Genomic DNA, 14,755 nt, shown 5'->3' on the forward strand with positions numbered 1-14,755 from the left:
TGTTAGAAAATTTATCCTTAAACTAAAAGAAGTTCCTGCAGCAGAGTCTCGAGAACACCTGTAATCTTATCAGATTGCGTAATCTTACAGGAAATTGGTATTTGGTGTGTGTAATCTTACAAATTTCCTTAAATAAAACACTCTTTTCCCCTTTTTCTAACAGACCTGTTCTGTTAAATTGCAGAAAAATTCCTGTTTCATGAATTTAAAGAATGATTCTGGTATTGCTTTCTGCAAAATCTTCTTTTATTTTTCTGTAAAATCAGGTTTTTTTAACAGTGTACTATTTGAAATCGTAGTTTATCGTACTTGTGAATGTACTTGACTGGTAGAGAATTTGATATATAGACTGGATTATTATAATTTTTGACAACATTCCCTTACCAAGACTGTTCCCTCGTTCAGTCTTACAGCACCCACCCCCCTTCCGCCCCGCTACACCCCACCCTTATGGATTCATGCCAACCAATACAAATCAGGACTCTTAGCATTAAGAAGGTATTTATTGTAACATTCCAACCGACCCGCACACTTTTCAAAATGGCGCCCAATAATTCATGGTTGCTAGGTCGAAGCGCCATCGGCACCAATCTTGTTTGAGGCTTGTCAAGAATGGGGGTGTGGGTGGTTAATGCCCTTTGTTGATTCCAAGTAACAGAGTTAAAATTTTATTTACATCGAAACTCATCAGAAATCATGACTGGGAATTATGGGATATCACGTGATCTCATGTAGTACATAGCGCTTTTAATGTTTCTAAGCAAAGCATAGGCCTACTGTTACCCTGGATCTAGCACCGCTACCTCGATCGGGTGCTCAAGCATTCAAGGGTACCCATTTACTACACCTGGGTTGAGAGTTCCAAATGTAGGCCTTGCCAAGGGACTCATTGTTGTGGTAGGGTAAGAAATAACCGAAGGTAGCTGGTCAAACATGTTTAGGAAATTTTTGGCTAAACCAAAAATCACACAATAAAGTTGATGAGATGGGACAGGTTCGATTCCTGTGAGATTCCGATCATATTAATATCGATCACAAAGAATCTTCATCGGTGTCCATTCATTAACAATATTGTGTTGAATATATTAATACAATCATTCTAAATGTTATGGAATGTAAAGTTTCCCTTTGGGAGTATATTCTTTTTATCACTTTGATAATTTTCACGACAATATTTTCGTAAAATTTGACTTGAGAGTTTAGTGTCAATTGAATTTATGTATTTTATTCATATACCTACCTAATATATAGTGAATGTAAACATGGTAAATAAAATAAAATTTGATTTTAGTATGTTATCTATGGGCCTAAACCTCAAATCTATAATCCCGATACTCGTATATTGACGTGAAACATGTTTTTTTTTCGCGATCCAATATATCTTTAGCAAGTTAGTTATGATTTAGCTATTTACCCGGTTCTTTATCATTTACTTTCAATTACTCTATTTTATTTCCCCATCCTTGCCAATTGTAAAAGCTTGAATTTTTAAAAGATTCATATTCATTTTATGTTATATCATGCATTGCAATGTATCTGACGTTTTTTATATGAAATTTATATCATTTTATTGTTTAAGCCACGTACCTTTCTGTGATATGAAGTATATGAGCTCATAATACTTTTTAATCTAAATAGATGAATAAAAAGGTGTCGCCACATGGGTGTAGGAGAATGTGACGTATCCACTTGTGTTTTTTTTTTGAAAAATGACTGGAAATTGAAAGGTAGTTTGAAGAAGGGAATAGAAAGAGAACGTAATGAAAGACACGAAAACCGAAAAAATAGATGGAGAGAGAGAGAGAGAGGGAGAGGGGGAGAAAAGAATATCCTGTTATTTTGTCATTATCTTAGCGACAAATAATTTTATGTGCCAGGTTTTATCACAATATTTCAGTGAGGAGAAGGAACAGAAAAGATGGAGGAAAGAAGAAGAAAAAAAAGAAGACAAAAAAGGAGAGGAGGGAAACGGAGGAAATAGTTAATAACATTCCTAACATCATTCACCACCACCGTCATTATCACTAGTGATATTTTCATCATCATCATGATCGTCATCATGATTATCTTCATCATCGTCATAATAATCTTCATCGTCATTCTCATCAGTGTTATCATCATCACCATCATCATTAACATCATAATCACCCTCATCATTATCATCATGTGGTTGTCAGCCACAATGCAAAAGAAAACAATAAATCAAATAAATCGAATTAAGCTCGACTACCAGTGTTTTATATTCAAACGTATAAACGACATCTGTTTGTGCATTCAGCATTATGATATAACATAATATTGCTTCATAATTTCACATGGATTACACTCAAGAGGAATAAATGTGCAATCATTGTTTATACGCAAATATGAACAAGATGTTTTTTTTATTTACATTATGTAATAATATGCATAATAGTCAAGAGACTCTATGCGCTGTACAAATATTAAATTAATGAATTATACGAACTACCGTATATATTACACATAATTTAATTTGTTCATTAAACAAAAAAATATGCCTTACAAATAAGAAAAAAAAATACATCAACACATGAAAGTTACAAAATTAATGAAGACAAATAATATTTAACAACAACATACTTTACCGAGCATTATGAATACTATTTTGAATAAAAAAAATAATGTACTGTTGTGTAAGAAAATGTGTTTCAGAATTTCTTCTGTTGAACATGCGTGGATACAAGAATATAAATTAAGATGCATATTTCGGCACCCCTCCCATTAAAATACCCTTGCGTAGACCATGATTAAAAAAAACGCGTTGCTTTTAGTAGATCATACAGGTATGGTAATTGATTGGGGAAATCGTAGTCAATTAAATGCAGCACATGCAAAATATAGTAAGATATTTCAAGCGTTTATTTCAGAAAATTTTTGATATATGCAATTTGTAAAGTAATAGGGATCGTTCCTCTGTTGATCGTACAGAACCTTGCTTTTATCAAATCCAATACCATACACCCCATCCCCTCTCCCAACTAAAGAATGTGATCACGATCACTGCATGCCCTGATAATCCAAGGGAACCTTTACAGTACAAAAACGTATGTTTAAGCCTGTCACTCTAACAACAAGTGGTTTAAACTTGTTTGAAATTGTTTAAACTGTTTAAACAACTTGTTTAAAAAAATAAAGGTTAAACAGTTGTTTAAAAAGTTTAAACAGTTGTTTAAAAAGTTTAAACGGTAGTAGTTAGGGTGACGGGCTTAAACAAAGTGCTCAAAATGTGATCCGCGATCACTCCTCTAAAAATCCAAGAGAACCTTGTCTCCCTCCATCAGTCCACAGAAGACCCTATAATGGAATAATGAAGACATGACAAATTGAAGTAGGATAATGAAAAATAAATATGACATACCATTGCAAGTAGCACAATGAGACGAACATTTTGAGGGGGCCAACATGGCGTATGGGGCAATATTTTTTTCTAAAGGCTGCGAACGAGCAAAAAATTTGACCCTATTAAAATATGATCTTTGGTTAGATTTTAACATAATACTCATAAGATATTTTCATATTTCACTCCTTTTCGTTTTCGTTTCCCGGTTTTTTTTCGTGAAAATTTCGGGGTCCATCCCCGCTCTATGTACGGCAGTGTTTGCCATTGATACATAGACGACCGAATCTTTATTCTGAAATCTTTGTTCTCGAAAATCGAGTCTTATGAAATTCTACGGACTATGTATTCATAATTTCCAACGCTGTAGCTTTGGCCAAAATTGACTATTACCCCCCCCCCCTATTACTCCCCTCTCGCGGAGAAGGAAAACAGAGTAATAGAAAGAACCTCTGTTTTACTTACAAGACATTGGTTCTTCATCAAGTGTCCCCGATCCCGATTCCTCTACATCCATTGTCACGACCTCCTTTTCTTCCTTTAAAATGTAGAAAATTAATTATAAAGTAAATGATGAGATGGAGTTAGAAGACTATTATATACTTGAGAAATTATGCGTAATTTACTTTATTCAATTTCTCCCGTCATTTAGCTTCACCAAAAAACGTGAAATGAGAGAAGTGATAGCATTCATACATATTTTAAATTGGGCCCATATCGAGTTAGAATAGAGTTTCTGACAGTTGTTGTCCCCGCAAAGTTGGTTTAAAATCAATTAGGCCCATGTAGTGATCACTTTTCTTCTCAGTTATGGGACAGTCATATTTGGCAAACGCTGGCCGTACGGCGAGCCGAAACATAGTCAGGCAGCATAATTATTCACTTATTGTAAATGCTGACATCACAAGGAACAACTTTCAACTTGGTGACATTTCTAATGGTCATCTTGACCATGTTACGCAGTGGCGTAACTACGGGGTGGGGGGGGGGCATGGGGGCACGTGCCCCCCTCCCCATCGGCTGGCAAAAAGAAACGGGGAAAGGAGAAAAAGAGGAAGGAATGAAGAGAAATGTAGTGGGGAAAGAAGAAATTATTGTTTTTTATAATTTTATATCATATTATGTTATGTTATATTACATAAGAAGCATTTTTTCATAACTTTATGAAACATTATTTGTTCAAGTGACTACTATATTTTAAGGTCTTAGTTCAAAACATTTCCTGTGCATGCTAACGTTCGCATTAGTTGATTGGTGAGATGTCTGCTCTTCATGCATTCTTAAAATCAGTATTAAAATGACAATTTTCTGATCTGAATGTTTAAACAAAAACAACAACTCGCGCTTCGCGCTCGCATTAATTGATTAGTGAGATGCGTATTATACTCATGATTACACAAAAAGTGCTTCTGTGTTTAGAAGTAATTCAAACAAAATCAGCAAAGGATGGCACTATCATTAGATGACTATACTGAGATATTTATACTCTTGATGGAATCCTAAAATATAGTCCTTAAAATGTCCCTGTTTGGGGTCAATATAATTTTATACAAAAATTTTAGCCCGCGCTTTGCGCTCGCATTGTTTGTTTAGCGAGACAGGGACATATCATGATTACAAAAAATTGCTTATAATGTCCCTTTTCAGGTCTAAATATGGAAAAAAAATTATCTCGCGCTCACATTATTTGATCAGTGAGATATATATTCGTTAATGGCACTGCATGTCCTTAAAATTTCTTTATTAGGTCAGTATACTTGGCAACTGAGCGCGCTTCGCGTGCTCCCTTAGTGACTCGAAATTTTTGCTGGTGCCCCCCCCCCATGCCGTGACCCACGGTACGCCACTGATCTTAGGAGTCAAAATGGGGGTAAATTGGGTCAATATTTGAACATTTCCCGATTTGTCAGTGATAAATCATATTGTTTGTCTTGTTACACTGAACTAAAAAGTGTAAAAAACCCAATACCCTTGACTTCTCGTTAAACAGTTATGACAAGGAAAGGTCAAAAGGTCAATGGAATTTCATTTAATGCCAAATTACACTAAAAGTGTTTAAAACTAATTTTTCGTATATTATTCGTGTTTTGTTTACGTATATTTTATTATTATTTTCGATATTGATATAAAGTTTATCTTCAGAAGTCCTTATCCAGAAGATATAAAGAGTCAAGACATGGTCATGGGGGGGGGGGGGTGAGCTCATTTGAGAACAATATACATTAATATTTATGATTAAGGGCGATATGTATTGTTTTGACTTTAGGTGTATATGCTTATTTATTTAACATGTCATGATAAGTTATTAAAGGTATATTTAGGGGTTAAAACCAATCTTACAGTGTGCTGATATGTAGTTGCTGGTGACCACAGTGTAAAATTGTTTGATATGTTGTTATCTGACCAACTCTGCACTCTTGTTTATTGTGGTTTGTAATGTCTGATATTGTTGCAACCCAATAATACAAGTGGATAGATGTAGTAGGCTATGCAGTGTCAGAAGCGAAATGGTAGTCAATTCGAGTCAAACCTTCTTGATTGATATATATTTCCTGTTCAAGTTAGTATTAGGATTGTCGAAGATGTTGCCTAAGCAAATGTAGGTTTGGCCATCCAGGTGCATCAAAGACATGTTTGATGTAGTTGGCATCGTTTATGTATGCTTTTAATTATGGTAGACGCAATGATAATACTGGATGCTCAGTTCAGAATCTTAGGCATCAGTCTAAATAATATCCAGGATTCTGGGGCTCGTAAAATGAACACATCATGATTATGACGATGTTGGACTGATGACCAAAGCCAAGGGTGGACAATGCGCCAACTGGTAAAACAAGAGGGATAACATTTGTTATAACCTTGCCATGGTTTACTTCAGCGATATGTGATTATTCTTTCTGGCAAAAAGGCTTCCAGGCAGCTCAGTAAGTAGGAAGAAACCAAGAAAAAACAAATCAGCAACCATCCACCATCACAATGAAAAATGCACTCTGAAAACAAATCAGTCAAATTGATTAAATCAGTAATCAACTGGGGGCGATCTATGAAAGGACTTGTCGGACGTTTTTTTCCGACAAGTCCCACTTTATCCGGCAGTTACCATAGTAACAGTACCTCTCAGCCAATCAACATTAGAGAAAGATGTCAGATCCGACAACTTGTCGGATGAAAATGTTGATGAAATACTCCCCTGGTTGCAATTGACATGTCTAGTAACATTTCTCACGTATATTCTGGTCAGAAAAACCTGTTCCCTATTAACTATAGTCATTTTGACCGATTTGTTTCGAGTGTGTGACCTTGACCATGTGACCTAAGACTCGTGCTATCTGATTACACTCATGTTCACATTTCATGAACTACTAGTATATCCATAAACTTCAAAGTTTCAAAGTCATGATGGAAATTCAACAACTACCCTAAACATGACCAAAGTCCATTGACCTTAAGCTACCTTCGACCTTGGTCATGTTACCTGAAACTCACGCAGGATGTTCACTGATACTGATTAATCTTGTGTCCGAGTTTCAAGATACTTTCGAAGTTAAGATGTCATTTCAAAAACTTAACTTTGGTTGAGATTTCAATGTTGACGACACCACCGCCACCGTCGAAAAATCAGCGCTCTGCTAAGCAAGCGAGACCCCCCCCCTCACCCCAAAAAAGAGGGTTAGGAGGGAAACAGTAGAATACAGCATGAGCACACCAAATTTATACCCCGGGCTTACAATAATATTATATAAACAGATTAAGAAAATACAGACAATCACAAAACTGAAAATTTGATCAAAATCGGACAATAACAAAGTTATGACGCGTTACATTTTTGCATTGTAATAATTATTACAGTGAAACAAGTCTATGTAATATGAATATTCAATAAAAAAAATTATGGTATTATATCCCTACTTGTTCTTTTGTATTACATTAAATTATGCTTATTCCAATTTTGTCTACCAAGAATTTAAAAGGAAAGTATTGGTAACCGATTTAATTATGCATTGGATACCATTGTTGCAACTTACTTTATTGTAAGAAAGACATATCGTACACATTGTATGAAAATGTGAAATAACGATAAGTAGGGTGCATTTCATCATCAGCCCACTTCATCAATGTTCCTGGCTATTTTTTAAGATATAATTATTTTCAGCCATTCCATGCGCAAGTTTTAAAAAGTGTTTTGAGAAACATTGTTTTGGCGTTGTGTTGCATAGGAACGGCGTATATTTGCGTAGTGTTGCGTATGATTGGCGTACAGGTGCGTAGTGTTGTGTTGGCTTGCGTCGACTTGCGCAGACTTCATCAGTGCGCCAAAATGTACATGTTTAATTTTTGCGCGCCCCCGTACCGATTGTGCGTAGAGTTTCGAAGGCAAAACGAAGGGAGGCGTTGCGTTGCGTACATGTAGTCTCTACGCATAGGTACGCAACTCTACGCAGATCTCTGTGTAAAACCCCCTTAAGGGTTTGTCAAGTCGTATCGAGGTATTCCTGCAATACCATGATAACGCAATGATGAAGCCGACGTCTATGTACACTGCACATCTTTTGCTTAGTATAACAACACAAATAAGTTTACGAGTCACAATCAGGGCATTATTTTATTAAATATTAACTTACATTGACCCAATATGACCCTTAACATGGTCAAGTATTCATTTTTATTCAGTTGTTCCTTGTGATGTCACCAATCACATAAAAATGAAAAACCAGACTTGGCTAATTTGGCGACGTAGCCGTTAGGAAATTATGACATAATATGATGCTGCCTGATTAACAACTGTTTCTTTATAGTATATTTATATATGTGGTTAACGTAAAAATCTGTAAAACGGCTGTTTTCGACTCACCATGCGGACATCGTATTGGAAATGTGACTCTTGCATCAATCAGGCATAGACAACATAAATTACTCTCGGGTCTTTTTATCAAAGTGGAGACAATTGCAGAACGAAGATTCGAACTCTCAACTTTTATACTCTTATGAGTCCAATGCTCTAACCACGTACACGACCCGTAAATGTCATGACATAGCCCCAATACGATTTTTAACATATTTATTAACGTTTGCATTATTTGGAATGATTAACCTAAAAAAATATCAATAAGTTTATTCTGTGTAGCACTTTTCTGATACATTATCTGAGTTGGAAACTGTTTTGAAACAGCATTTAGAGGGCAGCATTTCAATTTTTCAACTTTGTTCTTTAAGTTTTATTTTGTATCAGGAGCTTTTATTCATATTGTGAATTGGAAAGTGCCAGTATTCATGTTTAGGACCTATTGATAGCCATTAAAAAGAATAGACCCGAGAGGATTTTCAACATACTTAATGAGGTTTGCATAGTAGAAATGTTTGACTTAAAATGAAATTTCGATAAGCCTATGTGTTAGTAGCTGCACTTTTTATTTTATTTTGAGTTGGTGAAAGTTTTAAAATATCAGGTGCAACATTCACATTTATCAACTTTGTTCTTGAGGTATTATCTCCATCCGAAGCTTTATTCATATTGCTTATTTTTTCCAGTGCATTATTAAACTCTATGACATCATTTGTTTTAATAATTTCGAATGATATTGCAGTGAGCAGTGAAGTTTCCCGTTTTTATTGATATATTCACCTTCAGCACAATTTCTACTACAGTTTTATTGAACTTCTTCTGGATGTCAATCTTCATCGATATCTACCAAAATGAAAACAAAGAAAAATAAAAAAAATAAAAGACTTATAAAATACAAACCAATATACATACACACTCGAAAAATATCACTTAAAAACGAAAGTAAATTGATTTTTTTAAATATAGTAATTGTCTTTGACAGATATATGGCGCTATATGCTGTGCATCATCATCATTATCATCATCATCAATTAGAATTAAGATGTCCAAAGTGACTTTTAATAACTGAATACTTTTATTTGAGAAAATCCACACTTTATATCACTGCCTTACACATTCATTGTCTAATTAGAAAATTTCTATTTCCTTACCTTTTTTTCACCGTGATTTTTGTCAATGGGGTTGGTTTCACCATGTTGATTTGCCATTCCTAAGCGTGAAATGAAAATCAATTGTATTTTTTTCCCTTAATCTCCGGAATAATACATTATACATCACATAACATATGTTATACATTTCTGTCATATTATAATCTGTCACCCCCCCCCCCCCAAAAAAAAGAAGTTTTTTTCTTCTCACAAAATTATAGCTAAATTTCTACTAAACGTTATTTAAAAAAAAATAAAAAGAGTTATAGCCTTCAAATATGTGTAATAATTATTAGTCTTATCTAGTTTTTTTCTTTTCGATTCGTTCCTTCTCTAATCCTTCCTATACGTAATATTGATTATAAAAGTATTAGACCAATTATTATACATTACAAAACACCACAGTCTATACGGCCATTTGATTCTTTTTCTTTTCCTTCCCAATCGGAGTCTACGGTGCGAATCAATACTGAATCGTATCACATTTGATTTTTTGGTTGTCTATTATAAAGGGTATATGATGACCAAAGTCCAATCCAGTATATCTTCATCTTGTTTGTTTGTTTGTTTTATTTCCGTAATCAGATAAAAATATACACTCTAAATTGCAGGGATTTAAAATAAGTCCAGCTGGACTGTAATTAGGGACCAATCGATTTCTGGATTTAGTTTTAGTCCTAAAGACTAATATTCAAATCTCAAATGATTTAAATTTGAAACTTTCGCGATTTAAAAATGAATCTTAAGGATTCAAACTCAATCCGGAATTCGATTGGTCCCTAACTACAGTCCATGCGGACTTATTTTAAATCCCTGTAATTTAGAGTGTACAATATACAGGAGAGATACATACAATAACGGAGGATCACCCAATTCAGCTGTATTTGCAAAATACTGCTGTTCTTCCTTGGGGTCCAACATTTACCATACAAATTAATATACAACATTAAAAAATACTTAAAACGAAACATTTCCAAGTACAATACATTGACAAAAACATTACTTAATTAAATCTGATTTGCATGATCATGATTTTCACTGCACTGTTTTATAAAATAAGCTGCGGAAAGCAAATATATGGGCTCGACTGACGTAAGGGTAGAAAATTGTTAGATAATGCATACACCCCCCCCCCCACAAAAAGGGGGTTTTCAGTCATTATCTTGCATGAAATGAAATTCTTGATGTCACTGTTTAAGAGAAGTTCATTATGTCGCTTATACACTACAGGTTATAGCAGTGCACAAGCGTTATGAGACAAAAATATTGAGGAGGCCAGACGTGGCCCATGGGGCCAATTTCCTAACAAGCTCCTGTGAGCGAGCGAAGTCAGGGGACAGAACTTCTACCAGAAAAAAAAACATGTAATTAATATACGGAAATCTAACTTTGTGATCGATTTTGAAATAATATTCGTCCTTTCCTTTCCTTCCTTTCCTTTCATTTCCTTCCTTTCCTTTCCTTTCCTTTTCTTTCCTTTCCTTTCCTTTCCTTTTCTTTCCTTTCCTTTTCTTTTCTTTTCTTTCCTTTCCTTTTCTTTCATTTCCTTCCTTTCCTGTCCTTCCTTTCCTTACCCTTCCTCTTTTTTCCAGGTTGTTAAAATCATAGGCCTCCAAGCCCCCCCCCCCCATCTGTACGGAAGCCGGTTCTGGCGGTTATAGCCGACCGATGTATATAGGTTGAAATATTGCAAAATAAACAGACTGATATAACCTTTTTTTATAATATATCTTTCTAATATATTTCATATCCTGTCTATCTCTCCTATCTACCTATCTGTATATCTGATATCTGTTCAATATGTAAAAACATTCTTATAAAGTGGAAAGTAATTCTTGGACAGTTGCATTTGTCAAAATTGTTCATGTGGTTGTTTGTACTTTTTAAAAAGTCTATTCGCATGTATTGTATTTTACATGTATTATAACATGACTACATTTAACTGAGAATCTTTGCTGTGTAAACACACCCTCACACACACACACCCACACTTTTTCAACATGTTTTTATTAAGGATTTCATTCAAATTGATTACATATTCTCAAGATAAATACAAAACAATTAGAAATCTTCATTTTATTACAGCAAGGATATGCAAAAAAATACCGAAAAACTGAAGGAAATTTAAAAAAAGATAAACCAAATGTTAGTTAAAAATTCCATTGATATCCCGTGATTTAACTTTTCTCTTTTGCCGAATCAGAGTCGATCGGGCGAATCAATACTATATAGTATCGCATTTGATTTTTCTTTGTTAACAGGGTATACAATGATCAAAGTCCATTTCAATACACGAGCGGAAGAAATTGTGTTGCATACATGGCATCTCTGTAGTACATACTGTATATACATGTATCATAACGGGCGCATTTCCACTGGAAGCAAATTGTTGATATTATGATGTACAATTTCCTCATGTATTGGAGTCATCTTACATTGGAATAAAATCAATATGAAGGTAATATGATGTGTTTTGTTTTAGTAGACATTTTATAGAATATTATCAAATGATTTTGCCTTAATCTATCTGGCTATGTTGGTAATAAAATGGTTACATTCAGTCGTCTTTCCCGTACAATCTCATTGTGATTTGCATGGTAATAATTTTCATTGCACTGTATTATGCCTAAACTGATTACATAGACCAAGTGAACAAACATGAATTCATGGGCTTGACTGACTGAATGAAGGGCAGGAAATTGTTTTGTCAATGCACCCCCCCCCCCTCAAAAAAAATACAATCATAATCATAATCATAATCATAATTTATATATTTTAAATGAAATTGTTCATTACGTTATTGAAGAGAATCTCACTAGTCGCATACACCCAGCAGGCTATAGCAGTGGTGTATTGAGTAATTCATAAACAGTTTGCATAGTTCCGAAGACCGTCTTTTTCACGATTAGTCAGTCTCAATGCTGGCTCCCTGTTTATTATTTTTTTTGCCCGCAACGTATACCTACCACTTCTGGGGCCAAGCCCCCGGCCTGGCTACCATCTTCAGTGGCGGATCCAGAGGGGGCGCCCCGGGCGCGCGCCCCCCCCTATTTTCGCCGGATTTTTTTTTTTATTTTTTTTTTATGGTTATATTTACTGGATTGGTACAATGTAGTCAATTTCAAGGGCTAGATCTAGTCAAAACTATATTTTAACTTACGCTCATGGCCTCTGTGTTCGCACAAATGCACCTCTGTCATACTGTATTGCAATATGTAAATTCCGGAATTCCAGGGCGCGCAAGTCGATTGGTTGGAAAGTTGCACCACTTGTAATCGGGAGTTGCAGTGCAGTGACCAGTGTGAAGATGTTGGATTGGATATCATTTTTCCCGAAATTTTGTGTTTTTTGTAACATGCGTTTGTCCGTCTTTATGGCAAATACATGTAAATTGTAAGTAACAGATCGCGAGAGAAAGTGTCAACGATGCGAATGATAATGTCTATCCCCGAGATTATTCTTCACTCAAAGATGAAGCCCTATATCGGGCGCAACGTGCGCAGCATTATCATTCTGCCTTGGTCATGTACGTTTTCACTGAAATGTATAGGTCCAGTGGCGTAACTACGGGGGGGGGGGGGGCATGGGGGCACGTGCCCCCCCCCCCAATCGGCTGACCCCCCCAAAAAAAAAAACGGGAAAAGGAGAAAAAGAGGAAGAAAGGGAGAGAAACGTAGTGGAAAAGAAGACATTATTGTTCATTATAATGTTATATTATATCATAATTATGTTATATTACATAAGAAACATTTCTTTTCATAACTTTATGAAACATAATTTGCATAGGGCCTATGTCTTCATTGTTCCTGGTGCTCGCATTGTCTGTTTACCGAGATATATAATCCTGTTATACTATAAAACCTCCCGTTTTCAAGTCAATATACAACAAACTGCCAAATGTATTTCCTCGCACTTCGAGTTATTATTGTTTTATGTACAATAGTGTGCTTCTTTTTCATGACTACTTAAAAGTGATGGCCCCATTTAAGGTCTTAATATAAATCATTTCCTGTCCGTGCTTACGTTCGCAGTAGTGGCTTTGTGTAATATGTCTGCTCTCCATGAATTCGTAGAATCAGTCCTTAAAATGTCCCTTTTTCTGATCTGAATATAAAAAATTTTCAGCTCGCGCTTCGCACTCGCATCATTTGGTTAGTGAACTACGTATGGTCTTCGTGAATTCCTACAAATAAGCCTTAAAATGCCCCCCTTCAGGTCTGAATTTCCTAAATTTTCAGCTCGCGCTTCGCGCTCGCAAGATTTGATTAGTGAGATGGGTATGTTAATCATGATTACAAGTGCTTTATGTGCATGTTTAGATGTAATTCTAACAAATTAAGCAAGCGCTTATGGGCAATCGCATTAGATGACTATGGTGAGATGTGTATACTCTTAATGGATTCCTAAAATATAGTCCTTAAAATCTTCCTGTTTGGAGAGTCAATATTTAAAAAAATTTCAGCTCGCGCTTCGCGCTCGCATTATTTAGCGAGACAGGTACGTATCATGGTTACAAAAGACTGATTATAATGTCCCTATTTAGGTCTGAATATCCGTTTAATGGCACTGTCCTTAAAATGTCTCTGTTAGGTCAGTATACCTGGCAACTGGGCGCGCTTCGCGCGCTCACGAAGTGACTCAAAATTTTTGCTGATGCCCCCCCCCCCAATGCCGTGACCCACGGTACGCCACTGTATAGGTCAGACATATTTGTATTTAATGTAAACTAACTTTTACACTTTCTGGTAGACTCAGAGGCATATTATCCAGGGCGCCCCAACTAAGTTTCGCCGAAGCAATCATTCCAACGAATTATTATCAAGGAGCAAAATTGTATATTCTCAATCACCAGTCGACCCCACTCCGCGTTTGCTGTGTATAGGCAGCTATATGTCAGCGTAAGGAGCGAAGATTTTATGTGACGGGGGGGGGGGTGGGGGTTGGGGGAGAATAAAAATACTTTCGTGCTGGGGAAAAACGTCCCGAGGACACATTGTGTATTGTTAAAAAGTAGAAATTGTGACATTAACCCCCCCCCTTACCCCATTTTTAATGTTTGATAATCTATAGGTTTGCTGATTACAATATATCGATTACAAGTCTCAGTTTCGTATCATTTAAATTTGACGTTTCAATCACACGATGCAAGCAAGTGAAGAGCCTTTGCCAAATGTATGTTTTGAATGACCGCTTGTCTGGAAACCAGCTCCTAAATGAGTCAGTATGTGTCTTTTATTCATGAAGTTACAGTGATTTAAGTGTGCATTTTTCTTCTAAAGGTGCTCTCAAAATACGACTTTTGGACATGATTTTTTGAAAAAGTCCTTGCCGTGGGAGGGGGGTATCCCCCCTCCCACACCCTCCCCCCGCTCGGTCGCTTCGCTCCCTCGCCGCTGGCGCCCCCCC

The 14,755-nt window shown here is 35.9% G+C and overlaps 1 long non-coding RNA gene across 1 annotated transcript; it reads right to left on the bottom strand.

Moving 5' to 3' along the window:
* Positions 1-2,215: 2,215 nt before the first annotated feature.
* Positions 2,216-9,437, bottom strand: LOC121429330. Its single transcript, XR_005971890.1, has 4 exons — positions 9,353-9,437; positions 8,982-9,044; positions 3,824-3,896; positions 2,216-3,315 (listed from the first exon to the last, which is right to left on the bottom strand). It is a non-coding gene; the product is annotated as an uncharacterized LOC121429330 (long non-coding RNA).
* Between the last annotated feature and the right edge of the window lie 5,318 nt (positions 9,438-14,755).

The sequence above is a fragment of the Lytechinus variegatus genome, chromosome 15 (genome assembly GCF_018143015.1).
Source record: "Lytechinus variegatus isolate NC3 chromosome 15, Lvar_3.0, whole genome shotgun sequence".
Classification (NCBI taxonomy): domain Eukaryota; kingdom Metazoa; phylum Echinodermata; class Echinoidea; order Temnopleuroida; family Toxopneustidae; genus Lytechinus; species Lytechinus variegatus.